The sequence below is a fragment of the Triticum aestivum genome, chromosome 2A, assembly GCF_018294505.1.
Source record: "Triticum aestivum cultivar Chinese Spring chromosome 2A, IWGSC CS RefSeq v2.1, whole genome shotgun sequence".
Classification (NCBI taxonomy): domain Eukaryota; kingdom Viridiplantae; phylum Streptophyta; class Magnoliopsida; order Poales; family Poaceae; genus Triticum; species Triticum aestivum.
This window is the reverse complement of record NC_057797.1, coordinates 103,655,144-103,681,580: the sequence shown is the minus strand read 5'-3', so window position 1 is coordinate 103,681,580 and position 26,437 is coordinate 103,655,144.

Below are 26,437 nucleotides of genomic sequence, written 5' to 3'. Positions count from 1 at the left end.
CTGCGTGCTCATCGGGGCTGTACCATTTACTCAAAGCCCTCAGGCCAGAGCTTTTTAAGCCAGCTCCTTGCTTGCTGATGTCGCCTGATCTTCAGAAATGGCGTGTCAAGAAGCATAACGATCGTAGGGTGGCGAGCATCAACCCCCTTGACTGCGATCCGATCCCCGTCAGCCTCAACTACATTAACGGTATGTACTGGGTCGGCATGAACACGTCTTGGATGGTGCTCGTCGACGGTCGCGGCAGCTGGATGCTCATGGAGGTCTACACTCGGTGATTGATCCCCCTTCCTTCGATTAACACTGCACCGCTTTGGCACCACGGCCCAGAATACTCGGAATCTTACAGTAGCCAACATGATACCAAGTTTGATTTGCTCAAGGTTGTAATCTGCCAAGTGCCCACAAGATCTGCAAATTATAAAGACTTCAGGCTAATTGTGTTTCCTCTTTGGTGCAAAGGGGGCAAGCGCAGCCGCGGAGTACCAAGGCCTCACATAAAGGTTGCCATTTCGGCGCAACAAGACCAAGACCATGGACTGCATGACGAAGGTCACCGTGGAGCCTAGAACGGCGTCACCACCAGAACTTTGTCCAGGTGAAGACTACTTTTGTCAGGATAGCTTGTACTAGATGTCCCCCTTCAAATTAGCCCTCCATTGTTGGCTCCCTTCCCGCTCGATATTTGGGAAGAGGACCAGGGCCTCTATAAATAGGACTAGCCACCACAGTGGAAAGGGGAAAAGAGAAGAGAGGACGATCTCATCTTAGCTTGGGAGAGACCACCCACACACACAAGCTCGCCGAGCACAAGAATGCCTCAACCTTGGGAGGCCGTTCTTCGCTTGTATTGTTCATCATCATCCCAAGAGGCAATCCACCACCACCACACTGGAGTAGGGTATTACACCACAACGGTGGCCCGAACCAGTATAAACATTGTGTCCTTCTGTGTTGTGAGTTCGTCGAGTTCGTCCGCAAGATCCTAGCGAGCTAGAGCATAGATCGGTTGGAGGGAAAGACTTCGCGCGCACCCCAGTGTTCAAACCTTAAAGGTTTGCCGGGACCCCATACCCCGACATTTGGCGCGCCAGGTAGGGGTGCGCCGTAGCTTCCCTTCCATCAGTTCGTTGCTCCGTCGATCCGTCGTCTCCATGTCGGACACTTTCCATGCTCGAGCTGAGCGTCGGGCTGCCCTCGCCGCCCGCATCGCTCAAACGGCTCCCGTCGGCGGGCTGCCTCATCGTTCTCCATCCCCCGCCGCCAACGCTGCCACCGGCCCAGTGGGAAACGAGCAGCAGGCGTCCTCACAACATCCTTTGGTGCGGCAGGACGGCCGCACCGCTACTCCATCGCTCACCCCTGCTGGCTCTTCGTCTCACGTGCACCATACTCGCATGGAGGCATGGGTCGCGCTCATCGCGGCGAACGAGCTCCTGCGTTACCGCCCCATCGACGACGTCTATGAGGAGTGGCTCGACCACGTCGCCGAGCTTGTCCGTGCCGCGGGGGGCTCTCTGGCGCCGTCCCACTCTCTGCCTCCCCCTCAGCAGGCCGCGGGCGACGGGGCTCGCGGTGTGCCTCCACCGCCTCGACCCCAAGACGGTGCCTTGGCGCCAAGGCGCGCACCTCCGCGGCGTGATCCACCGCGCCCGACACCGGCGCGTGAAAAAGGAGCTGCCAAGAAGTCCCTCGACCACAAGAAGCTGTACCAGCGCTCCCTGCGCCACCTCTTCAAGACCGTGCGCCGCTTGTGGTGGCACGGCGCGGACCTCGCCAAGACCAAGCTCCGCCCCCGAAGTGGGGCCCCGGCAAGCACGGCAGGCTGCCGCGCCTTCACCCCTGAGCTGTGTAGCGTTGTCTGGCCAGACAAGTTCAAGCCAGATCTGCCTCCTCAGTACGCCGGCACCGCCGACCCCGCGAAGTTCTTGCAACTCTATGAGTTGAGCATCGAAGCGGCCAACGGCGACGAAAAAGTCATGGCGAACTCGTTTCCCATGGCTCTCAAGGATGGGGCCCGCTCTTGGCTCCTAAACCTGCAGCACGGCTCGATCTCCTCCTGGGACGAGATGCGCGACCGCTTCATCGCCAACTTCCAGGGCACTCGTGACCGCCCGCCGGTCGCGGGCGACCTACGCCGCATCAAGCAACAGCCAGGAGAGACCCTCCAGAAGTAGATCCAGCGCTTCAACAGCACCCGCCTCAAGATCCCCAAGGTCACGAACGAGGCCATCATCTCCGCGTTTTCCGATGGCGTCCGTGACGTCAAGATGAAGGAAGAGCTGGCAATCCATGAGGAGCTTTGGACATCTCAGGAGCTGTTCAACCTGGCGACCAAGTGTGCAAGAGCTGAGGAGGGGCGCCTCTCTCTCCTTGAGCTGCCAGCTGTAGGAGTGGAGGAAAAGAAGGCCAAGGCCAAGGATGTGAAGCGTAAAGAGGCAGTAGTGCTCGCAGCACAGCCCGACACCAAGCGAGGTAGAGATCAGCCCGAGTCATCTAAGAACGGCTGCCCATTCTGCGCCTTCCACAACCTGAACACCCACAACACCAGCGACTGTCAAGAGCTCAGAGCCATTCGGGAAGGACGCTTCGGCTGACGCCCCGAGCGCAACGACCGAGGCTACGGCCGCGGAGGAGGACGCGGAAGCGGACATTGGGACGACCGTGGCCCGCACCAGGAGTGGCATTTCCGGCCTCGTGAGGACCGCTGGCAGGACCAACCTTGCGAGGGCGCCTGGGAGACTGGCCTCGTGAGGATCGCCCCCAGGGTAACGCCGGTCTTCCCCCGTTGCCGTCGCCAAGGAGGAACGACGACCACCACCAGGACGAGGGGGCTGGGGCTTCTAGGAGCCGCGCGGGTCGCTTGCATCCTGGGCGGCGCTCAGGCCCCAGCCTCTCGGTGCATCTTCAAATAGTTCTCTCGCGAAGTAAACGCGGCGCTCCCCAAGCTCGAGACCACGCGCCCGCTCCGGTGGTCCCAATGCTCCTTCAGCTCGGCCGACCAGCTCAACTGCGCAGCCACCGCTGGCACACTCCCTATGCTGTGCTCCCCAGTCATCATCAATGTGCAAGTCACCAAGACTCTCATCGACAGTGGCGCAGGGCTCAACGTCCTGTCCGCCGACACATTCGATAGCCTCCAAGTGCCCTATGAGCAGCTCCAGCCAACCAAGCCTTTCTCAGGAGTGACTGACGGTTCCACCACACCAATAGGGCAAGTTTGCCTGCCTGTCACCTTCGGGGATCGCAAGAATTACCGCACCGAGCTCATCGACTTTGACGTCACGCACATCCGCCTGCTGTACAATGACATCCTCGGGTATCCAGCCCTGGCCAAGTTCATGGCAGTCACTCACCACGGCTACAACGTTCTCAAGATGCTAGGAAGCAGGGGATCATCACGGTCCCATGTGAAGAAAGGGATGCGGTGTGCTCCCTTGAGCGCGCCTTCCAGGCCGTAGCAATCGACAACCCTGACAGCAGAAGTGAAGGCCCTCCGAAGGCCATCCCTAAGAAGAAGTTACCACACCGTGCAGGACCCCAAGAAGATGGTGTCGCGTCAGGAGCCTCATCAGGATCGGCGCCCGCTCCAGGGGTGCCTCCCTCCACCGCATAGGAAAGCACGCCCGGCGCCCTCCTCAGGCAAGGCTCGGGGGCTCTCTTCTGGAGGGCCTCAGACCTTGCCAATCTCATGAGGAAGGCGCTTGGGCACCACTTGGAAGCGTGCTTCACGGCACGTGTTCCTCAAGAGAGCATGGGGCGAGGAATGCCCACCACCCAGGAGTTCATCACCAAGACCACCCAGGAGCTACAAGACGCAAGGGCCATGCGTGGCTACAGCCGTTCATAGAGTGTGGCTCACCACCTAGGCGAGGGTCCTCAGCTGCGCGCCTGCGTCGACATCCCAGGGCTCAACAGGGCCGCATCTCAGGAATGCTTCTGGCCATCATGCGCGGGCCACTGTGAGGGTCCACCACACAGCTTCGTTCGCATGCCCTTCGGCTTGCCGAGCATGGCGTCGGCCCATCAGCGCAATATGCGGCAAGTCCAGGCGGCTCAGGAGGCCAGGTTCCACGCCGTTCTGGAGAAGATGGCGACGGCCTCCAAGGAACCTCCTGAGCCCCAGAGCCTCCCGAGGCTCAGGGTCCCAGTGGCTCATGAGGGGTCATTCCTCGACGTGTGGCTTCAGCTGCACCAGCTCTACTTCGTTTACAGACCCAGGTGACATCTTCCAAGTTCATTTAAGCTGGGAGCGCCCCTCAGGCTGCACTATTCCCAGGCCACGTGGGTCCGTCGCTGTGGCATGTATCCTTTTTGCTTAGGTTTCTAAGCTTACCTCGCCGGGGCGCCCCTCGGTTTCATCATCCCCATGCCGCTCGGGCCAGACCCAGTGGCATGTACCTTCCTGCATTTATCCCAGACAATCTTCTTAACCTACCAGCTGCTATCACCTGTTTGATTACCTCCCGCCACGGGTCCGTTCGCCCCATGCAATTTGCTTGCACATTAAAAGGGGGGCTCCTGAGTATCGCGACTCAGGAGCTCTTACTGGCTCTCCAGCCCTCACCCCCTGGCCTTGACCACGGCATCGTGACCTGGCATACCAGTGACCGCTGAGCTTGCTCGAGGGCCGGGACCTGAGGACGTAGAGTGCTTGCATCTAACCCCCTTGCAGGAACATACAGTCACCAAGACTCAAGACCAGGCACAACCCGCCATGAGGTAGGGCCTCATGAGTCCCGCGCTGGCTTGCGAGTGCCCAGATACACCTCGCAGCCCTGCCGTGGAAGCCATGTGTCAGGGCGGGGCTGTACACGCCCCGGGGGCTCCTCCCGAAGGGGGTCCCCCATCCCACGCCCAAGTGGAAGCTCCATGCTCCGCGTTGGCTGTCGACACTGCCGAGGAGCGGCTATGCCCGTGCACCAGTGGAAGCACTATGCTCCGCGCTGGTGATAAACAACTGAGGACGACCCCACAGTCGTACCAACCTTAGGGAGCTCAGTGCCCAGCCTCACCACGACGCCTCCCCTCGGGAAAGTCGCACGAGGGGGCTGGGCACGGGGGCTGCGCTCGGGTCATGCCCAAGCGCACGCCACCCAACCAGGTCCCCCGGGCATGGGCGTCGCGCACCCCTCCCGATGCCTCGGCGAGGGCAGGTATGGAAATTGTTTGAATGTCAAGGGGGACTCCTGAGCATCGCGACTCAGGAGCCTAACTGGTCACGTAGCCCCTCGCTCCTTGGTCCGTCCTGGTCTCCGGTCGGCCCAATGGCGGTTGATGTATGCGCGGGGCCGGGCTCTGCCGATGTAGAACATTAATCTATCCTCGCGAACTCTCCCTATATGATGTTCGCATGTCAAGGGGGACTCCTGAGCATCGCGACTCAGGAGCCTAACTGGTCACGTAGCCCCTCACTCCTTGGACCGTCCTGGTCTCCGGTCGGCCCAATGGCGGTTGAGGTATGCACGGGGCCGGGCTCTGCCGACGCAGAACAAGGCAAATAAGGAAGGAAAACGCAGAATCTCAAAGCAAATATTACAATCATACTGTTCTCACAATACCAAATGAAAAGTCTAAACACCTCCATGAGGCCTGATGCATGTCACAGGGACTTGTCAAGTCGTGCAGTCGCCGAAGCAGCATGGGGAAGCGGAGACACCCACGTCCAATCAACCGCCACGCGTCAACCGAGGCCGCAGGTTTTGGGGCCCGCGGCGCTTCGAGCTTGACCCTTGGCTTCCCCGCGAAGCCAAGCCCGAGCGCACCTTGGGCCCGGGGGCTACTGTCGGTGTTCTGAGAATGGGGGTCCCCAGACTTGCCTGCCTGCGGCCCGCGGCGTGGCTGAGCCAACAGGCCGTACGGCCCATCTTCACCAACAAAGCACCCAAGACCCTCGCGAGGGGCCAAGCCTCGCGAGGCGGACGATGCAAGACCTCCTCTGGTGTGCCTAACTAGGCAGGCTCACGAGGAGCGGAGATACCAAGGCGGGGCGAACCTCACGAGGCTCTCGTGACGTGAGCCGTGACGATCGACACCAGGTGGGTGCGAGCGTGCTTAGCGTCCTTGTTTCCTCTTTGGTGCAAAGGGGGCAATTGCAGCCGCGGAGTACCAAGGCCTCAGGCAAAGGTTGCCATTTCAGTGCAATAAGACCAAGCCCTTGGACTACAAGACAGAGGTCACCGTGGAGCCTAGAACAGCGTCACCACCAAAACTTTGTGCAGGCGAAGACTACTTTTGTCAGGATAGCTTGTACTAGTTGTCCCCCTTCAAATTAGCCCGCCATTGTTGGCTCCCTTCCCACTCGATATTTGTGAAGAAGACCAGGGCCTCTATAAATAGGACTAGCCACCACAGTGGAAAGGGGAAAAGAGAAGAGAGGACGATCTCATCTTAGCTTGGGAGAGACCACCCACACACACAAGCTCGCCGAGCACAAGAACGCCTCAACCACGGGAGGCCGTTCTTCCCTTGTATTGTTCATCATCATCCCAAGAGGCAATCCACCACCACCACACTTGAGTAGGGTATTACACCACAACGGTGGCCCGAACTAGTATAAACCCTGTGTCCTTCTGTGTTGTGAGTTTGTCGAGTTCGTCCGCAAGATCCTAGCGAGCTAGAGCATAGATCGGTTGGAGGGAAAGACTTCGCGCGCACCCTAGTGTTCGAACCTTACGGGTTTGCCGGGACCCCATACCCCGACAGCTACTTCTTGAGCTTGTGTTGGTTTTTCCCTTGAAGAGGAAAGGATAATGCAACACGGTAGAGATAAGTATTTCCCTCAGTTAAGAACTAAGGTATCAATCCAGTAGGAGAAACGCGCAAGTCACCAATCGATGCACCTGCACAAACAATCAAATACTTGTTGTAACATCCCATTCTAAATTTTGGAATGTTATAGTAAATATATTGATTGATTGATTGATTGACTGTTGTGTGATTGATTGAGGGAAATTCGAAACTTTTTGAAAGTTAAATGAGAGAGGAAAAAAGGACTTTCCTAAACTTTCACCTTTTCATTTTGATCCCCGTGAATTCAAATTCTTTTCATCACAAAACCCTGGAGAGAAGATGACATGACTTCTTCCATTTATTTAAATGCGAAGGGGTGTTGAAAATATTTGAATTTCATCTGGAAATATTTCAAATTAATAAACTTCATGCAACTCAATGATTTTCAAGAGCGAAGATAAAATGACTTCTTCAAAACTTATGAAATATGAGTTGGGAGTTTCAAAGAAACTCAAATTTAAAATCCATTTGAAATAATTATTTTTCAATTTGGGTTATTTGAGTTTTATTCAAATTATTTTTATCCAAAAACAAAATACATGGAAAATAGGGTAACATGATTCCCTAAAATAGAAAATTGGAGAAAAATTTATTTGAAATCATTTTAGTATTTTTAAAATGATTTTTGTTGGATTTTAATAGACCAGTAGCACTCTTTGTTTTATCTGAATTTTATTTGACTCTAGAAAAATATTCATGTCTTAGAAAATCTTTTTTTGAAAATTTTGATATATTATATGCCTATATAATATTTTTATTTATTTTGCTTTTATTATTTTTATTTGTCTGGAAATGTTTTTTTAAACTGTTCCACCGACTGGGCCGGCCCAAGTTGCCAGCCCAGCCCGCGCCGCCACCGTCTTCCCCGCCGTCTCGGATCGGGACTTCCCCGGAGTCCGGCGCCGCCACGGCACCGTCGCCCCTCGCCCAAGTCGGTCGCCGCCCCTTTAATAGCGCCCCCCGGACCTCCTCTCTCTCCGCATCTCGTCACGCCTGCTGCCGCTTGTCGTTGCCGCCCCGCGCTGCATGCCGCGCCGCCGCCGATGCATGTCGTCGCCGCCCCGCGCCGCTAGCTGCCGCCTCTACTGCTCGCTGCCCCGCCCCGCAGCCCCGCTCGGCCGCCGTCGCCACCACCCCACCTCACCGGAGTTGGCCGCCGACGCCGAAGTCGCCGCTGTCTGCCTCGCCACGGCAAACATCGCTGCCGCCGGACTCACTAACTGCCGCTGGCGGTTTTTGATGGAAAACCGTCACGAACCGGTAAAAACCACCACCCATTTTTTTGTTTTCTTTAGATTAGGTTTTTCTTCTAAAAACGATCGGTACGCTCTAAATAGTGAACGTTTTCTGCTTAGGAAGTTTTAGTGAACGCTTTCGTTTTATAGATCTGTTTAGCGCATGTTCGCTATTTAGTCTTTTTCTTTTATTTTAGTTTTCTGCCAGGGACTCATTTGTGAGTATTTATTTATAGATCAGCCCCTGGTTTTCAAACGGCTATAACTTTTTACTCGTTAGTCCAAATTCAACGAAACCAACGCCCACATCTTCGTTACAATCTACTCTATCCAGTAATCCAACTCAAACATGTTTTTGAAAAGTTTAAAATTTGAATTAGACCAAATTTGAATTCAAACTTTGTTTGATCATAACTTGAGTTTCGTAGCTCCGTTTGAGTTGATTCTTTTTGCAAATCGAAGCTCTTGACCTAAACTTTCTGATAAGGCCAAATTCATATAATTTTGGTACTGTTAGAAATTGTTTTATGTTGCAAGAGTTATTTGCTTGGTTCTGGTGGTTTTCAAATCGTCTTCTTCGTTCTTTCTGATCTGTTGAGTGTTTGCTTATGTGTGGTTACTGTTGCTTGCTTACGATAGATTGACCGGAGTATGACGAGTAGAGCTATCAAGAGTTTTGAGTGCGAATCATCTTCATCAACATTGCAGGCAAGTTCACACTTTGATCATATTCCTTCCATACCCAGTTTTTATGCATTAGTTCCACCCTCAAACATTGCATGAGTAGGATTGATAACGTGTGGGTATTGGGAAGTAGTTGATGAGGTAGGAACCTATTGCCCTACATTCAAACCTTGGGAGTTACTATTACGTTATGCTTATATTGACATGCTATGCTCGTAGACGTGGATTGGGTTTGAGAGTATTCATGACAGATGTGAGATTGCTAATTAATGGTTTACTTAAGGTGGCAACTTTAACACACATCTGGGTGGATTGAGGCACCTGGGTATTCCAGCGATTGCCTACCTAGGCACCTGGGTATTCCAGGATTGCCTGTTTTTTATGGACCGCCACCCATGTTCAAAGCGATCATGAGATTATTCATACTAGAAACTTCCATGTGCAGCCACAAGCTATTGTGGGCTCTAGCATAGTTGATTAAGTCGTGTGAACTCTTAAAGTGGTAGACTAGCAGATGTAGGGGTTGTAGGTGGAACGATCTACCCATCGTAAGGTGCAAACGCTTCTGAAAGATTATGTCTCGGTCATCCGTTTCTCAAACACCATGTAGTGCGAGAAATCCAACGGAGGAGATCGGGTCTTGTGGGGAAAAGTGCGCAAACCTCTACAGAGTGTATAAACTAATCATGATTACCCGTGTCCCCGGTTATGGACATCTTGAGTATCTAGTACTTGGATTATCATGTGAATCTCATCATGTTACTCTAATTAATTTTGTTGGGTTTTAATGATGTTATTATTTGGGATTGAGAATGCTGTCAACCATTCTCAATGTTCAACAACCACCATGATAGTTAAGTTAAAATGTATTCCTTTGCAGTAGGGAAAATTGGCTTTTCGCAAAAATATTATAACCATAGAGCCTTTCCACCAGCCAAATATGCATGTAGTGATATTCTTTATTCACCATTATCCTCTGGTGTGAATTTGCCAGTACATTCAATGTACTGACCCTTTGTGGCTGCAACGTCTCATGTTGCAGGATATCTTACGATGAGTAAGTGATACGTCAGGGTTACGATTTCTACACTCAACTTTGTCGTTGGTGTTGATGGGAATCCACAACCTTGTTACTTCCGCTATTTTGGATTGAGGTAATAGTATCTTACGTTACTTATACATGTGATTTACCTCTGTTATAAATCCTCGAGTACTGTGTGTGTCAGCATACCGATCCAGGGATGACACTTAAGCACAGAGACTTGATCCATTCGGGCCGGGTCGCTACACTTGCACCCAACGCGATAAAGGGGTTGTCAATCCCTTCACGGTCACTTGCAAATGTGAGATCTGATAGAGATAGATAAAACTAAACAAAAGATAAAATATTTTTGGGTTTTTTGGTTTATAGATATGAAAATAAAAGATTGCAAAATAGTACATCAGAAATTAATATGATGGAAAATAGACCCAACGGCCATGGGTTTCACTAGAGGCTTCTCTCTTGAAGGCAAATAATACGGTGGGTGAACAAATTACTATCAAGCAATTGATAGAAAAGCGCAAAGTTAGGACAATATCGAAGGCAATGATTATGCAATATAGGCATCACGTCCGTGTCAAGTAGACCGACTCCTTCCTGCATCTACTACTATTACTCCACACATCGACCGCTATCCAGCATGCATCTAGAGTATTAAGTTCACAAAGAACGGAGTAACGCCTTAAGTAAGATGACATGATGTAGAGGAATAAACTCAAACAATATGATGAAAACCCCATATTTTTATCCTCGATGACAACAATTCAATAAGTGTCTCGCTATCCCTACTTTTCACTGGGTGAAATCACGCAAGATTGAACCCAAAGCTAAGCACCTCTCCCATTGCAAGAAAAACCAATCTAGTTGGCCAAACCAAACCGATAATTCAAAGAGAAATACAAAGATATCAAATCATGAATATAAGAATTCAAAGAAGATTCAAATAATATTCATCGATAAGCTGATCATAAATCTACAATTCATCGGATCTCGATAGACACACCGCAAAAGAAGATTACATCGGATAGATCTCCAAGAACATCAAGGAGAACATGGTATTGAGAATCAAAAAGAGATAAGAAGCCATCTAGCTACTAGCTATCGACCCGTAGGTGTGTGGTAAACTACTCACGCTTCATCGAATGGGCAACAGAATTGATGTAGATGCCCTCCGTGATCGAATCCCCCCGAGAGATTGCCGGAAAAGGCCCCAAGATGGGATCTCACGGGAACAGAAGGTTGTGGCAGTGGAAAAGTGTTTTTATGGATGCTTCTGAGGGTTTTTGAATATATATGAATATATAGGACGAAGATCTGGGTCAGGGAGTCACCGAGGAGCCCACAAGGTAGGGGCACCCCCCCTAGGGCGCGCCCTCCACCCTTGTCGCCGCCTCATGGCTCTTCTGATTTGCACTCCAAGTCCCCTGGGTGTCTTCTGGTCCAAGAAAAATCATCGCGATGGTTAAATCCGTTTCGACTCCGTTTAGTATTCCTTTTCTAGGAAGCTAAAAATAAGGAAAAAACAGAAACAGACACTGGGCTCTAGGTTAATAAGTTAGTCCCAAAAATAATATAAAATAGCATATTAATGCATATAAAACATCCAAAACATATAATATAATGGCATGGAACAATTAAAAATTATAGATACGTTGGAGACGTATCAAGCATCCCCAAGCTTAATTTCTGCTCGTCCTTGAGTAGGTAAATGATAAAAACATAATTTTTTATCTGGGCTGCTACCTAACGTATTTATCCATGTAATTTTCTTTATTGTGGCATGAATGTTCAGATCCATAAGATTCAAAACAAAAGTTTAATATTGACATAAAAATGATAATACTTCAAGCATACTAATAAATCAATCATGTCTTCTCAAAATAACATGGCCAAAGAAAGCTATCCCTAGAAAATCATATATTCTGGCTGTGCTCCATCTTCATCACACAAAATATTCAAATCATGCACAACCTCGATGACAAGCCAAGCAATTGTTTCATACTTTTGGTGTTCTCAAACTTCTTCAACTTTCATGCAATACATGAGTGTGAGCCATGGACATAGCACTATAGATGGAATAGAATATGGTGGTTGTGGAGAAGACAAAAAGAAGGAGGTAGTCTCACATCAACTAGGCGTATCAACGGGCTATGGAGATGCCCATCAATAGATATCAATGTGAGTGAGTAGGGATTGCCATGCGACGGATGCACTAGAGCTATAAGTGTATGAAAACTCAAAAGGAAACTAAGTGGGTGTGCATCCACCTTGCTTGCTCATGAAGACCTAGGGCAATTTGAGGAAGCCCAGCATTGGAATATACAAGCCAAGTTCTATAATAAAAAAATTCCCACTAGTATATGAAAGTGACAAGATAGGACACCCTCTATCATGAAGATCATGGTGCTACTTTGAAGCACAAGTGTGGAAAAATGATAGTAACATTGCCCCTACTCTCTTTTCTCTCATTTTTTGGTGGGATTCCCGACCTCTTTTATTTTTGTAAAGTCCGGAGACTCATCCCAACTTGTGAGGGAACCATAGCTTCCATCATCCTTTCCTCACATGGGACAATGCTCTAATAATGATGATCATCACACTTTTATTTACTTACAACTCAAGAATTAGAACAAAATATGACTCTATATGAATGCCTCCAGCGGTGTACCGGGATGTGCAATGACTCAAGAGTGACATGTATAAAAAATTATGAATGGTGGCTTTGCCAAAAATAAGATTTCAACTACATGATCATGCAAAGCAACATGACAATGATGAAGCGTGTCATAATAAGCGGTGGAAGTTGCATGGCAATATATCTCGGAATGGCTATGGAAATGCCATAATAGGTAGGTATGGTGGCTGTTTTGAGGAAGGTATATGGTGGGTGTATGGTACCGGCGAAAGTTGCGTGGCACTAGAGAGGCTAGCTATGGTGGAAGGGTGAGAGTGTGTATAATCCATGGACTCAACATTATTCATAAAGAACTCACATACTTTTTGCAAAAATCTATTAGTCATCGAAACAAAGTACAACGCGCATGCTCCTAGGGGGACAGATTGGTAGGAAAAGGCCATCGCTCATCCCCGACCGCCACTCATAAGGAAGACAATCAATAAATAAATCATTCTCTGACTTCATCACATAACGGTTCACCATACATGCATGCTACGGGAATCACAAACTTCAACACAAGTGTTTATACAATCCACAATTACTCACTAGCATGACTCTAATATCACCATCCTCATATCTAAAAACAATCATAAGGAATCAAACTTCTCGTAGTATTCAACGCACTTTATGTGAAAGTTTTTATTATATCCCTCTTGGATGCCCATCATATTAGGACTAAATTCATAACCAAAGCAAATTACCATGCTGGTTAAAGTGACTCTCAAAATAATATAAGTGAAGCATGAGAGTTCAATAATTTCTATAAAATAAAACCACCACCGTGCTCTAAAAATATATAAGTGAAGCACTAGAGCAAAATTGCCTAGCTCAAAAGATATAAGTGAAGCACATAGAGTATTCCAATAAATCACGATTCATGTGTGTGTCTCTCAAAAGGTGTGTACATCAAGGATAATTGTGGCAAACTAAAAAGCAAAGACTCATATCATACAAGATGCTCCAAGCAAAACACATATCATGTGGTGAATAAAAATATAGCCTCAAGTAAAGTTACTGATAGACGACGACAAAAGAGGGAATGTCTTCCGGGGCATCCCAAGATTAGGCTCTTGGTTGTCCTTTAATATTACCTTGGGGTGCCTTGGGAATCCCCAAGCTTAGGCTCTTGCCACTCCTTATTCCATAGTCCATCAAATCTTTACCAAAAACTTGAAAACTTCATAACACAAAACTCAAGAGAAAATCTCATGAGATCCGTTAGTATAAGAAAATAAAATCACCACTTTTGGTACTGTTGTGAACTCGTTGTTTATTTATATTGGTGTAATATCTACTTTATTCCAATTTATTCATGGTTCATACCCCCGATGCTATCCATGGATTCATCAAAATAAGCAAACAACACGTAGAAAACATAATCTGTCAAAAAACAGAACAATCTGTAGTAATCTGTAACTCTCGAATACTTATGTAAATCCAAAAATTCTGAAAAATTAGGATAACCTGGGAAATTTGTATATCAATCTTTTGCAAAAATAATCAGTATTTTAACACGCTTTTGTTAAAAATGAGAATTATTTTCCTGGGCACAAAAGTTTCTGTTTTTTAGCAAGATCAAATCAACTATCACCGTAAGCCATCCCAAAGGTCTTACTTGGCACAAACACTAATTAAGACATGAAAACACATCTAACCAGAGGCTAGATGAAATATATATTTGAAAACAGGAAGGAAAATATTGGGTTGTCTCCTAACCAGTGCTTTTCTTTAAAGCCTTTTAGCTAGGCATTGAGATTTCAATGATGCTCACATGAAAGATAGCAATTGAAACACGAAGAAAGCATCATGTAGCATGTGAAAAACAAGTTTAAGCATAACATATTTCCTATGCATAGGTATTTTATAAGTAAACAAATTATCATAGCAAGCAAAAACTACCATATGTAAGGAAGAAGAAATAAACAATAGCAATCTCAACATAACAAGAGGTAATTTAGCGACATGAAAATTTCTACAACCATATTTTCCTATCTCATAATAATTACATGTGGATCATAATCAAATTCAACAATATAGCTATCACATAGAATTTTCTCTTCATGATCCACATGCATGCAAAGTTGACACTCTTCCTAAATAGTGGGATTATCATAAAATAAAGTCATGACCTCTCCGAACCCACTTTTATCAAAAACTTCATAAGATTGAACATTATCCAAATATGTGGGATCTAAAGTTGACACTCTTCCAAACCTACTTTCAATATTATTGCAAACATTATTATCAATCTCATATTCATCATGGGGCTTAAATGAATTTTCAAGATCGTAAGAAGAATCACCCCAATCATGATCATTGCAACAAGTAGTGGACATAGCAAAACTAGCATCCCCAAGCTTAGGGTTTTGCATATCATTAACACAATTGTCATTAATAGAATTTATATTAAAATCATTGCAATCATGCTTTTCCTTCTAGGAGCTATCGTGAATCACTTCATAAATTTCTTCTTTCAACACTTCATCGCAATATTCAGATTCATGAATTTCAAGCAAAACCTCATAAAGATAATCTAGTGCACTCAACTCACTAACAATTGGTTCATCAAAATTGGATCTTTTAAAAAGATTAGCAAGTGGATGAGGATCCATAACAATAGATTTTGAGCAAGCGAAGATGCAAGCAAATAGAAGGCACATGGCAACACAAGCAACCAAAAAGCAAACGGAAATACGAAAGGAAGAAGGGCGAATAAAAAGGAAAATATTTTTGTATTTTTCTAAAAAATGTTTTAGACGTAGGGAGAGGAAATTTAACATCTCAAATTTTCAATTTGGAATGATATACATAGGTCATTCAAGCATATCATATTTTACTGCATTTCGTTTCTCGATCCTCAAAATCCTAAGCAACTCAAGGACCCTCGGAGAGAGTTGGGGATTTTCCTAGTTCTCATATTTGAACTTTTCTCAAATATCGAAACAAGGATCACTTTGGTTTTAATTATTTTTCTCTCCGAAAATATTTCATATTAAAATTATATGAGAGGAGATAATATGACTTTCTCCAAAATAAATGAAATGTTGGAGGAAAAATATTAAAATCAATTTATATATTTTATTTTGGTTTTATCGCTATTGTATTTGAATTACGAAAAATATGTGTTTTCCAAAATTGCATTAGAGGCCCAAATAAATGTTCAATTTGTCCGGCATATTTTTATAGGACGGGGAAAATTTATTTCAGGATTTTTGGAGTCCGTTTAGTATTTCTTTTCTTTGTTTTTCTTGCGTCGGAATATTTTAAAAAAAAGTGAACCGCCTTACCGGGCCGTGTCCCCCTGGGACACCGACCCGGCCGGCTTTATAAGCCGACGCCCGAGGCCGCGGCCCACCTCACGCCGCGCCCCCAAACCCTAGGCCACCGCCGCCCGTGCCGGAGCCCGCCGCCGCCGCCGTTTGTCGCCGTTTTTTCTTTTCCGGTTAACCGTTCGTTTTTAAAATAAAACTAGATTTCGTTTTTTAGATCGGTTCGGTTTTCCGCGGTTTAGCTAAATAGCGGATGTTCGTCCCTACGTTCGTTTTAATGAATGTTGTTCGTCCGTTAGTCACAGACAGCGAACATTCGTTCGTTAGCCTGTTCGTCAGTTTTTCTTTTTCCAGGGTTTTTCCGCAATTATTTTCGATCACGATTTCTGCCCTGATCCTAGATTTAGTTTATCTTTTCGCTCGTTTATCGGAATCAGGCGATTCAAGCGCCTGGATCTTCGTCTTGAAGCCCTCTTTATGTTTAACCAACTTGAACAACATTTTGGTACTGTAAAATTTGACTTTAGTCCAGATTAGTAATCGGATCTTGTTTCTTTCGCAGTTTGAGTTTCGTTGCTCCGTTTTATTTGATTCTTTTTGCAAACCGGAGTTCTTGAGTTGAACTTTCTAGTTAGATCTTCTTATTTGAGATTTACCCGTGCTTCTTTGCTTGATTGCTTATGTATGCTATTGTTTGTTTGCAATAGAACACCTGGAGTGCAAAGCGTGCTACTATGAGTCTCTAGGTTTTGCAGATCGTCAGCAAGGCAAGTAACACTTTGATCATACCCCTTTATCACCTAGTTTTTATGCATTAGTTTCAACCCTCACACATTGCATGAGTAGGATCTCTTAACATGTGGTTCTGGGAAGTAGATGATGAGGTAGAACCTATTGCCTGTTTTACTATCAAACCCCTGGGACTTACTTCTACGCTATGCTTATACTGCCATGCTACGCTCGTAGACGTGGATTGGGTTTGAGTGTATCCATGACAAATGTGAGTTGTTAATTAATGGTTCAACTTAAGGTGGCAACTTTAATACACATCTGGGTGGATTGCTTGTGGGCTCCTGGAGAATCCAGTGCTGTCCTAGGATATCTTGGAGTACCCGTGTGAGCATCATACGGACCGCCACCCAGGCTCAAAGGGATCATAAGATTATTTCATGCTAGAAACTTATGTGTGCAGCCACAAGCTATTATGGGCTCTAGCATAGTTGATTAAGCTGTGGGAAACCTTTCCATGATGGGCTAGCAGATGTAGGGGATTGTAGGTGTACCGGCCTATCTATCTGTTAAGGGGACCTCTTCGAAAAGATTGTGTCCCGGTCATCTGTTTCTCAAAAACCATGCAGTGCGAGATATACAATGGAGGAGATCGAGTCTTGTGGGGAAAAGTGCGCAAACCTCTGCAGAGTGTACAAACTAATCATGGTTAGCCATGTCCCCGGTTATGGACATCTTGAGTATCTGGTTCTTGGATTATCATATGGATCTCATCACTCTAAATTAATTTTGTTGGGTCGATAATTACTTTTAATTGGGATTGAGTTGGAGGAACCTTCTCAATGTTGTTCAACCACCATGATAGTTAAATAAAATATATTCCTTTGTTGTAGGGAAAAACTGGCTTTTCGCAAAACATATTAACCATACAGCTTCCACCAGTCATCTATGCATGTAGTGTTAGCATTTATCTGTTCATTACTCTACTGTGTTACATTGCCAGCATATTCCATGTGCTGGCCCATTTTCGGGCTGCAACATATCATGTTGCAGACTTTTCAGACAAGGAGTAAGGTTCGCTAGGCCGTTTCATGCACTTAGCTATGTCGTTGGAGTTGATGGACTCACTTTATCTTCCAAGCCTTCTATTGTTATCGTATTAGATGGCCTTAAGCCATATTTATTGTAATAAGTTCTCTCTTGAGACATTCGATGTAATAAGTGTGTGATTGCCACTCTATTATAAATCCTTCAAGTGTTGTGTGTGTCAGCATTACCGATCCAGGGATGACACTGAAGCACAGAGACTTGACTGTTTGAGGTCGGGTCGCTACAAGATGGTATCAGAGCACACGCTGAATGTAGGACACGACCACTAAGAAAAGCCATAGGCCACTCTTCTCTACTCATTTCTGACTCCTCTCCATTTTCTACTATTTAGGATGGCATACTCGAGGAACAAGTTTGCACAACCGGATGAAGACACACCTTTTGGACGACACTTGAAGGAAGTCACTAGGTACCTGAACATTAGAATACCAAGCTTCACCGAGACCTATACCGCCACTTTACCAGAAGAGGAACGCTGGATGATTCGAGTTCAAGTTCCAGGAAGGACGTTCACGCCAGTCACTAAACCCATAGAATTTTCCTTTGATGCACCCACCTGGAGTCTAGGCAAGAGTATGGCCGCCCACATTGCTATAGGACGCATCGGCGAAGTTTACCTCAAGGAGCTTAAGGACACTATCTACCAGATATGTGGGCGCTGAGATGAGCAATGGGAGATGATCAGCACCAGGAAGGACATGTCCATTCTAGCATTCATCCAGGAATTAAACCATCACATTCGTCGCCAGGAGAACCAGATGTGCGCAAGCATGATAGATTTGAAGAAGGCGATGAACAAGATCACAGAGCTAGAAGAGGAGCTTAAGTCTACATGCGATGGATATGAGGAGAAAATGATGATACTTGTGGAGAGGAATGACGACATGACAAGGAAGCTAGGAGTTTTCATGGGAGACCCCGTGCCAGGAGGAGAAGACGACGAACCTAAGGAGATTCATTCTGAAGACTACATCATCATCGACGACACTGACTCCGACCCTGATAGTAGTGATGACGACTATGAAGGCGAAGCTGGAGCGGATATCATGGAGTCTTCCACCGATCAAAATTTCTAGTAGACCACCATACTATTAGTAGTACTCCCCATGTAAATATTAGTAGTCCGAGCACTGTAACGATAGTTAGACCAATTGTATGCCCTTGCTTGATTGATTGAGTGATATGATATGATTGTGTTTGTCTCATGTGCATATGGGTAGTGCTTTCTCACTAGACCTCATTCTATTCTGTTCTCTTCCCTCTAAACCCATCAGATGCCTCCGAGACGTGACCCCGGTTTTGCTTTCCCACCGGAGCTCACTCGGTTGATCCAGCAGCAGAATGCCTTGATGCAGTTGTTAGTTCAGAACCAAGGCAACAATAACAACAACAACAACAACAACAACAACAACAACAACAACAACAACCCACCGCCACCACCACCAGTTGACAACTTAGCCTGTTTTCTGAGGTTGCAGCCACCGGTGTTTTCCAGTAGCACCGAGCCAATACTTGCTGATGATTGGCTGCGCAGGATTGGAAGAGAGTTGAACACCGCAGGTTGCACAGATGTTGAGAAGGCGTGTTATTCCGCACACCAATTGGATGGACCAGCGGCCTCATGGTGGGAGAATTACACATCCACTTTTCCTATAGCCAATGTCACTTGGGAGCAGTTTCAGCAAGCATTCCGCACAACCGATGTGTCAACTAGAGCTATGAGCATGAAGAAGCGTGAGTTTCGCAACTTACGCCAAGGGAACCGTACTGTAGGGCAGTACGTGGATGAGTTTAGTAAGTTATCCCGCTATGCTCTAGATGATGTGGCCACATATGCCGCAAAGCAGGAGAAGTTTATGGAAGGGTTGGACGATGACATGAGTGATACGTCCATTTTGCATCATGCTTTTATATCGATATTTATCGCATTATGGACTATTATTTCACTTTATGTCACAATACTTATGGCTATTCTCTCTTATTTTACAAGGTTTACATAAGGAGGGAGAATGCCGGCAGCTGGAATTCTGGGCTAGAAAAGGAGCAAATATTAGAGACCTATTCTGCGCAACTCCAAAAGTCCTGAAACTCCACAGAACATCTTAAAATAAATAAAGAAAAATCCACGCCAAAGATGAAGGCCAGGGGGCCCACATCCTGCTCAGGAGGGTGGGGGGCGCCCCCCCTAGGGCGCGCCCCCTACCTCATGGGCCCCCTGGTGGCTCTCCGATGTCCATCTTCTGCTATATGAAGTCTTTCGATGAGAAACAAATCAGAAGGAACTTTTTGGGACGAGACTCCGCCGCCACGAGGCAGAACCTTGGCGGATCCAATCTAGAGCTCCGGCAGAGCTGTTCTGCCGGGGAAACTTCCCACCGGGAGGGGGAAATCATCACCATCGTCATCACCAACGCTCCTCTCATCGGGAGAGGGCAATCTCCATCAACATCTTCACCAGCACCATCTCATCTCCAAACCCTAGTTCATCTCTTGTATCCAATTCTTGTCTCAAAGTCCGGGATTGGTGCTAGTAGGTTGCTAGTAGTGTTGATTACTCCTTGTAGTTGATGCTAGTTGGTTTATTTGGTGGAAGATCATATGTTCAGATCCTATATGCATATTATTACCCCTCTGAGGACAAGGGAGAAGTCTTGCTATGAGTAGTCATGTGAATTTGGTATTCATTTGACATTTTGATAAGATGTATGTTGTCTAGCCTCTAGTGGTGTTATGTGAACGTCGACTACATAACACTTCACCATTATTTGGGCCTAGAGGAAGGCATTAGGAAGTAATAAGTAGATGATGGGTTGCTAGAGTGACAGAAGCCTAAACCCTAGTTTATGTGTTGCTTCATAAGGGGCTGATTTGGATCCATATGTTTCATGCTATGGTTTGGTTTACCTTAATACTTTTGTTGTAGTTGCGGATGCTTGCAATAGAGGTTAATCATAAGTGGGATGTTTGTTCAAGTAAGAACAGCACCCAAGCACCGGTCCACCCACATATCAAATTATCAAAGTATCAAACGCGAATCATATGAACGTGATGAAAACTAGCTTGACGATATTCCCATGTGTCCTCGGGAGCGCTTTTCCTATTATAAGAGTTTGTTCCGTCTTGTCCTTTGCTACAAAAGGATTGGGCCACCTTGCTGCACTTTATTTACTTTTGTTACTTGTTGCTCGTTACAACCTATCTTATCACAAAACTATCTGTTACCACTTATTTTAGTACTTGCAGAGAATACCTTGCTGAAAACCGCTTATCATTTCCTTCTGCTCCTCGTTGGGTTCGACACTCTTACTTATCGAAAGGACTACAATAGATCCCCTATACTTGTGGGTCATCAAGACTCTTTTCTGGTGCCGTTGCCGGGGAGTGTAGCGCCTTTGGTAGGTGGAATTTGGTAAGGAAAAATTTATAGTGTGCTGAAATTTACTGTCACTTGTTACTATGGAAAGTAATTCTCTGAGGGGCTTGTTCGGGGTATCTTCACCCCGTCCAGTAGAGCAAAGAGTTGCTCCTCAACCTACTGAACCTACTGAAAATGAAACTCCTTTTGAATTTCCTTCGGGTATGATGGAAAAACTGCTAGCTAACCCTTTTATAGGAGATGGAACAAAGCATCCTGATGAACACTTAATATATGTGGAAGGATTATTTAAGCTTGCAGGTATACCCGATGATGTTGCTAAGAAGAAGGTCTTCCCTTTATCTTTGAAGGGAGGCGCATTGATATGGTATAGGCTATGTGATGATATGAGATTCTAGGACTATAAAAGATTGAAATTGGAATTTCATCAAAAGTATTACCCTATGCATCTTGTTCATCGTGATTGCAATTATATATATAATTTCTGGCCTCGCGAAGGAGAAAGCATCGCTCAAGCTTGGGGGAGGCTTAAATCAATGTTATATTCATGCCCCAATCATGAGCTCTCAAGAGAAATGATTATTCAAAATCTATATGCTCGGCTTTCTGATAACAATCGCACCATGCTCGATACTTCTTGTGCTGGCTCTTTTATGATGAAGACTATTGAATTCAGATGGAATTTATTGGATAGAATTAAATGCAACTCTAAAGATTGGGACCTCGACGAAGGTAAGGAGTCAGGTATGACACCTAAGTTTGATTGTGTTAAATCTTTTATGGATACCGATATTTTCCGTAAGTTTAGCACTAAATATGGACTTGACTCTGAGATAGTAGCTTCTTTCTGTGAATCTTTTGCTACTTATGTTGATCTCCCTAAGGAGAAGTGGTTTAAATATCATCCTCCCATAGAAGTAAAAGTAGCTGCACCTATTAAAGTTGAAGAAAAGACTGTCACTTATAATGATCCTATTGTTCCTACTTCTTATGTTGAGAAACCACCTTTCCCTGTTAGAATAAAGGATCATGCTAAAGCTTCAACTGTTGTTCGTAAAAGCAATATTAGAACTTATACACCTCCTGAGCAAGTTAAAGTATAACCTAATATTGCTATTGTTAAAGATCTCTTGTCTGATAATATTGATGGGCATGTTATTCAGTTCGAAGGTGAAACTGCTAGAATTGCTAAACCTTGTGATAAAGAGAAACATAGACCTGTGGTAGGTGTGTGTATTTCCAACATGTTCCAGTACTGGTATCCGTGTTCATCCGGAAAATAAATCAGGTGCTATCTGTTCTCAGTATTTTTTACACATATTAATTCTTTTGAGAACAACTGCTCTGTCTTTCAAATATATTTTACGCAGGATAAAGTCCACTACAAAACTGATGTCATGCCATAGACATGAGGCTCGCACCGGCTTAAATGTCGTGGCCAGCCCTCGCGCCTGCACCGGCTACCACTGCCGCAATCGACTTGTCAGCCCACACTTGTGCGTGCTGGTCTCCAACACCGCGGCCGACTCCTTCTCCAATGGATACGCGCATGCCACCGTTCCCGCAGTCCGGTCTACATCAACACGTCGGGACCGTACCCACTTTCATAAGCCGCCCAGCGGATACGCGTGCAAGTCACCGCTCCTGTTGTTGGGTTTACATCAATACGTGGCTGACTCATCTGTTTGTGCATGTGATTGGCTCACCCGTCCACGCCAGCTTAAAATGTTGTGGCCGACTCTCTCATCCACCCCTGCGGCCGATTCTCCCGTCCACGCGACTTAACCACACTTGCGATTAACTCAACCGCCTGCGCTGACTTACAACGTCGCGGACGGTTCACCCACGAATTGATTTCAGCTTCACTATGGTGATCATCAACTCCGCAGTGGATAACTACTGGCCTGACGTATCAGGTGAAATGCATCCGGTATATTTTTTACATATTGTCGGAGAAAATAGCCATGGGTAGCCTAGCCGGCTTCCCCTGGCCCTTCTGAAAAAATTACGAGCCCGTCCGGCTCTCAAGAGTCCAAGACATGGGGCCGCCTTCCCCTTGCTGGCTGTCACCCAGGCCAGCTCGAAGAAGGCGGCCCGACTTTACCCCTCATGAAGAAAACCATGGGAGGCCGACTCGAAGAAGCCGGCTCCAAGATGCCGACTCCAAGAAGCCGGCCATGAGGAGGCCGACTCCAAGAAGCCGGCTCCCATAAAGTGGCCAAGACCGTACCCTCAAAGTTTGCACCCACCTAACGGTGGTGCGATGGGGCGTGGCTATAGTGAAGCCTGCACCCCCGAATCCCGGAGCACGCCTGGCACAGTGCGCCGTACGGAGTAGGCATGACCTGTCCGGCGCGGCACTGTTGCCATGTTGACCTTGGTGTCACCCACGAAGGGCCGCCAGCGTGGCCCACAGATGGTGGGCCCCTTCGGGCAGAGAGACGCCCGAAGGCGGCCATGCCTCCAACCAGTCGGCCCAAGACAGAGCCGGCTTCCCGCAGCCGGCTTGCCGCCTCCCTCGAAGGAGACGCCCCACTAAGGAGACAAGACGCGGTGAGGCTACAGCGATCGCCCGACGGGCGGTGGCACTGTAGTCGCGCCTACCACGACGAAGCCCACGTCACCAAGATGGAGCCACAGTAACCAGCCGCCGACCAGGCCCTGGCCAGTGGGGCCTGCCTGTCGATCAAGGGGCCGGCAGCCGGTGGGACCCACTAGTCGGCGGGCCCCAGCAGCCGGCGTAGAAGCCGGCGAGTGCAATCACAGACGGCTGGGCCCCGCGTCCAGTTGGATTACCATTGTACCCCCGGGGGGTAGGCCTATATAAACCCCCCGGGGCACCCATGCAAAAGGTTCGACCCCCTGCTAGTTCTAGACTCCCCACAAGGAGAAGAAGCAGGCTAGCCGTGCCTTTCTTCCTCCTCCTACCAAACAGCTCAAGGAGCATTGTGTAGCTACTTGTTCGACTAGTGAACATGCGGAGACCCCGCAAAGTAGCAGTAGGGGTGTTATCTCCAAGGAGAGCCCTGAAGCTGGGTAAGATCCGCCGGTGTGCATGTCTTCGCCTTATCCCGTTTCCAGGCACCGGCGATGTCTTACTGGCTCCCACAATGATAAGCCACCCGTTGGCATATGTCGCACCTACCACCCGACATTTGGCGCCCACCATGGGGCCAGGTGCGTCGTCGTCCGGAGACCTGTTCTGGACGGGAACCCTATTCCTCCCCCGCGAGCGTAGCCAGCCCGGCACGCCCGATGGCGCTTGCCATGACGCCCTGCAAGGCGTCGCCAGCATCTGCGCGGTGAGCAGCCTCGCCGACCTCCTCAACGAAACCCTCATATCCGACGAGCTCGCCTCCGATGCGGGCACCGACCACCTCGCCAACCTTCTCGGTCAGCTCCATGTCTCCAGGGAGCCCGCTGCGGACCTGGAGTCGGTTGGCTCCACCGACTTGATGCCTGTCGACTCCGACATGGCCTCGTTCGACACCTTCCCCACCAACGTCACGATCTACAACGACCCGCTTCCTCGAGCCGACGGCTGCGACACTGCCACCACCGAGGTGATGGTTGTCGGCCACGGCGGCCCGGCCAACGAGAGCGCCCACGACGCCCTGCACGCGGTGGCCCACGACTTGTCTGCCCCCCTCCCGGCCAATGCCGACGACGAAGCACTGGAGGCATGCCGCCTCGCCCTCCTCGCAGAGGGCCGGAGGCTGGCTTCCGTAAGACGCCTCACTGAGGCCTACCAGCGCGAAGCTGACTGCGCCGCCTTCGGCACGCCGGCCCCAGGCGGGCCAAGCCGGGCCGGCCTTGTCAAGCAACGCGGCACCGTCATCACCGACACGCTGGGAGTTGACCGCCCGGTCTATGCCACTCCGCTCGAGAACTTGCGTGCCGCCCAGGCGGCCGTAGACGAGTTGGATGGCTTGGAGGCCGAAGACCTCCCCCACATGACCCAGCGCATCCAGCAACTGATCGACGCAGCCGCGCAGCGGCACAAAGCAGATGCCCGTGCGGGAAGCCCTCCCCCGCGCCGAGATCTCGGCGCGACGTCCCGGACGCCGGCTATGAGCAACACCCGCGCACGGCGCGAGAAAGAGCCGGCTACCAGCCGTAGCCGGACCCGAATATCCATCGAGTGAGACGCGGACAGCCATCCCCGAGCCATGGAATGGCGGGGCAACCCGCCTCCGCCTCGACCCCGTGGAGAGAGATATCCCACCCCGCCGCCAGTGGCGCACCCGACTCTCAGCGGCCGACTGGGTCGCCGCGAAGGAGTCGGCGAGAACGACGCCCGCCATCGGATCGACCGCCTGGCGCGATACCTGGTGTTGGAAGAAGACGATGTCGGCCTGCCTTGTTTTGGCCCCCGCATCCGCGACGAGCCCTTCCCCAAAGGGTTCTCGCTCCCAAGAGACACGCCCAAGTACAACGGCTCCGTGAAGCCAGAAGATTGGCTGATCGACTACTCCACGGCGGTCAGCATAGCCAACGGCAACCGGCGCGTTGCCGTGAAGTACGTGCCCCTCATGGTGCAAGGCACGGCGCGAACCTGGCTCAACAACCTCAAGCCTCTTAGCATCAACAGCTGGCTAGATTTCACCGAAGCCTTCGTCCGCAACTTCACCAGCACCTACAAGCGGGCTCCCAAGCCCAGACAGCTGTCCTTGTGCGTACAAGGCCTCGCCGAGTCCACTCGTGACTACCTCACGCGTTGGGCCGAGCTCCGCAACTCTTGCAAAGGGGTGCACGAGGTGCAAGCCATAGAATACTTCACGGCCGGATGCCGAGAAGGCACCCTCCTCAAGCACGAGCTCCTCTGCGACGAGCCGGCTACCCTCGACGAGCTTCCGGACATAGCGGACAAGTACACCACCGCCGACTCCTCGATGAAGACCGAGCTTCGGGTAGACGCGTCCAGAAAGGTACTCAACCCGGCACCCAAGACGCCGGCTGGGGATTCCGGCCGACACCCCCACTCGAACGACCACAAGCGCAAGGGCCCCGCGCCACCTCCCGCCAGTCGGCAGGTGGCCACAGTCGAAGACGCGCCTCCTGAAGAGCGTCCGGCGCCCAAGAAACCCAAGGGCGGCAGGCCGGCTTGGCAGCCAGCTTTCTCCTACGAGCAAACTCTCGACGCCCCGTGCAAGTTCCATAGCGGCGCGAAGCCGTCCAACCACACAACCCGGAAGTGCCATTGGCTCACCCAAATCTCTAAAGGCGAGGGGCTCGTGCCGCCTCCGCCTGCTGGCCCGCCGCCTCCGGCCGCTCGGCCCGCAGTCGGAGCCGTGCACGACGAATTCCCCGACGAGCAAGCAACCTACATCGTCTCTACCGGCCAGCCCGAAGACCGGCACAGCAAACGCCGAGAGCACCAGGAAGTCAGCATGGTCGCTGCCAACCCCGCCGGACACATGCATTGGTCAGAAAAGCCCATCAGCTGGAGCCGGGCCGACCATCCAGAGGTGATGCCGTCCCCCCGGCTCTTATGCTTTGGTCCTGGAAGCCACCCTTGCAACG